Source organism: Carlito syrichta, unplaced genomic scaffold (genome assembly GCF_000164805.1).
Source record: "Carlito syrichta isolate Samal-C Ts95f unplaced genomic scaffold, Tarsius_syrichta-2.0.1 Scaffold302026, whole genome shotgun sequence".
NCBI classification, from domain to species: domain Eukaryota; kingdom Metazoa; phylum Chordata; class Mammalia; order Primates; family Tarsiidae; genus Carlito; species Carlito syrichta.
Window position 1 is genome coordinate 426,402 of NW_007246122.1, and position 3,772 is coordinate 430,173.

The following is a 3,772-nucleotide window of genomic DNA, read 5'->3' on the forward strand; positions in this document are numbered from 1 at the left end:
AATTTTTCAACCTTCCACCCAACCCTCCCACCCCCCCACCCTCCCATCTTTTGGAGTCTACTCTCTATGTTCCTATGCACCCATAGTTTAGCTCCCATTGTTGAGAGTTTTAAAGGAACTGAATTATCTGAAAGAAGCAAGTCCATAGATACTGCACTTAAAAATGCACAATTTAGCCAGGTTCAGTGGCTCAGCCTGTAATCCTGTGCCTTGGGAGGCTGAGGTGAGTGAATTGCCTGAGCCCGCGGGTTCGAGACCCACCTGGGCAACTTGGCGAGACCTCATCTCTACAATAAAATCAAAACATTAGCCGGGCATGGTAGCGCGCGCCTGTAGTTCCAGCTACTTGGAAGGCTGAGGTGGAAGGATCGCGGGAACCCAGCAGGTCGAGGCTGCGGTGGCAGGGAGCTGCCACTGCACTCCAGTCTGGGCGACAGAGTGAAACTCCGACTCAAAAAAAAAAAAAAAAAAAGCACAATTTTACTGGGAACAAGAGATACAAATAGACAAAACAGCAGAGCACATATCCTGCCTACAACAGCAAGGCAGAAAGCAGAGACTACTGGCTGTGGAGTATCCAGAAGAAGAGGGAGTGAGCCACAAGGAGAGACAGATATAAAGAAGCAGAGTGCAAAGGGGAAAGACAGACTGAACACTGTTCCCCAACTTTTGTAAGCCATACCACACAGAGAAAAAACATTGGTTTCTCATGCTGGGATAAACTAGGTAAGTTTGAATGAGGGGTCACTTATAGGATACTTAGAAGGAGAAAATTATTACTTTTTAACCTTATGTAATTATAATAAGGAAAAGAAAATGCCAGCCAGGTATAGTGGCTCAAATCTATAATCTCAGCACTTTGGGAAGCTGAGGCAAGAGGATTGCCTAAGACCAGGGATTTGATTCCAGCCTGGGCAACTTAGCAAGACCCCATCTCTACAATAAAAATCAAAAAATTAGCCAGGTGTGGGAGCGTGCGTTCCAGCTACTTGGAAGACTGAAGCAGAAGGATTGCCTGAGCCCAGCAGGTTGAGGCTGTGGTGGCCATGAGCATGCCACTGCACTCCAGCCTGGGTGACAGAGAGAGACTCCGACTCAAAAAAGAAAAAAAGAAAATGCCAATGATTAAGAAATATAGTATTATAAATTCATACAAATTCCCAAATAAAATCATTTTGAATTTTTAAATTAAAAAATTGAGCTTACTTCCAAGAATATAAACTCCTTATACCAAATTATACCAATGATAACAAAATGCCAGCTTTTTAAAGATATCTTTAAATTTTTGAAAGTCGTCATCAATGAGATATGTTTTATTTGTTTGTTTACTTTTTCAGTCGAGATCTCACTCTGTCGCCCAGACTGGAGAGAAAGTTACACAATCATGGTTCACCGTAACTTCAAATTTCTGGACTGAAGGAGTCCACGTTCCTCATCCTTCCGAGTGGCTGGGACTATGGATGTGTTCCACCATGTCCAGCTATTTTTTTTTTTTTACAGAGACAAGGTCTCGCTATGTTGCCTAGGCTGGTCTTAAACTCCTGGGCTCAAGCAATCTTCCTGCCTCAGCCTCCCAAAGTACTGGATTATAGGTGTGAGCCACCGCACCCAGCCAAGGTAACTTTTAAATGAAAAGTTTTATGAGTTTGAAATGAAGAAAGTTTGCACAAATACATTCTACAAGGAGCCATTTTTATATCTATCCAAAATGTACAAGAGTTGAAATATTTAAAACCTTGATTAGTCATATTTTTTCTGGATAAACATAACATTTAAATGTCTTGTGATCGATCATGTGGATGGATTTTAAATTCAATCAGACCTTTTCATATGCAGAATTTTGAAATAATAATGGAATTGTTCATTCACAGAACACGCATGTGCTTTTGTTTTCTTTTTTCTTTTTTTTGAATTGGAATCTCACTCTGTCACCCAGGCTGGAGTGCAGTGGCATGCTCACGGCTACCACAACCTCAACCTGCTGGGCTCAGATGATCCTTCCTCCTCAACCTTCCAAGTAACTGGAGCTATAGGCATGCACCATCATGCCCGGTTTCTTTTTTTGATTTATTGTAAAGATGAGGTCTCGCCAAGATGCACAGACTGGTCTCAAACCCTTGGGCTCAGGCAGTCCTCTAACCTCGGCCTCCAAAGTGCTGAGATTATAGGCCTGAGCCACCACACCCGACCCATGCATGTGCTTTAAAGCAACTAACCAACAGCTAGTTTACACATCATTGCAAGGACCAACCAGGCACAAATGGACAGAAGTATCAGAAATATGTGTAGAGGAAGATTTGACCACCCCTGGAGCTGCATTCACTAGGAGTCCCTGTCTGGGCTCTGTACACCCTGCCCCTGACCTCTCAGCCCTGGGGCTTGTCTCTTACTTTCTGGGGTCCTGGAATATGAACTGGACACACCAGGGCCACTGGTACACAATAGGCAGTGCCCTACGTGGCTGACTGCTGAGGTTCAAGTCCACATGGTGGGCACCTCATCCACACTTAGTGTGCTTTGAGGAAACAACAGAATGCTGATATCCCTGGAGCTCTCTGCCCAGTAGCCCATACGTCAGTCAAGCAGACTCTGCTTCCCCAAGCCATCCTCTAAGAGATTCCACACAAATTATCTTGAGTCTGAAGGTGACTTACCCAGGAGTTCCACCCATGCCAGCCCTGCCAGACTGCTCCAAGAGTCAAAAAGAGAGACGGTTAACAGGCACGTGGGAAACCCATGAGTGGCACACATGGGAATTAGAGCGAGAATATCATGTCCAAAGGCCAGATCTGAGAGTCAGCTGAGTAGATACTTTAGGGATGGAAAAAAGACCCATGAGAGGAGCTGGGTGGAGCAAGTAGGATTGAGAGAAAGTTCAAATGAGTAGGCTGAGACAGGCAGAATTGAGTGATGCGAGCTGAGGGGCTGACATGCGATCTGATATTAAAGACCTGGCAAGAAAGTAACTGGTAAAATATAAGCTATGCTGTTCAAGAGAGTAGCAATAACTACTTAGATTTAAATTTACATTCATTGAAAATAAATAAAATTTTAAATTTGCTTTCTTTGTCACACTGGTCATATTCCAAGCGTTCAAGAGCCGACATGTGGCTCATGGCTACTGTCCTGGACAGTCTCATCACAGGAAGTTCTGCTGCAGTTATCAGGATCATTACCCATAACTACAGATAATCACAGGGTTTTTAGCATCAGGGAAAAATCCGACCTCTAAAAGCGATTCACCTCCTGCCGTTTGAGACAAATTTTGACAATAAATTCATTAGTAAAATTTCTTTTTATTTCCCTTCCCAGCCATTGTCCTGAGTATACTGAAGCCAGTTCATACTGGCCCATGACTGCTGAATATTACATTTTCTGGGATGCTGCAAACCAGTTGCTAAACATAACCATTATTGAAAATGAACTATATAAACTTACAATTATATAGCATTTTTAAAATTAATGGCATTTTTAAAAGGTAATCAATACTCATTTATTAAGTAAATAATAAGTACTCATTTGTTACTTCCTCATTATTTCTCTACATTTCACTGCTATCTATGCTGCTGGGGACATTGGCATGATAGAGTATAAGCAGAAATGCGGTATGCTACCATCATCCCTTCCCAAACCAAACTGGTGAGAAAACTGACACTGGCCGGGCTCGGTGGCTCAGCCTGTAATCCCAGCACTTTGGGAGGCCAAGGCGAGTGGATTGCCTGAGCCCGCGGGTTTGAGACCAGCCCGGGCAGCTTGGCGAGCCCTCATCTCT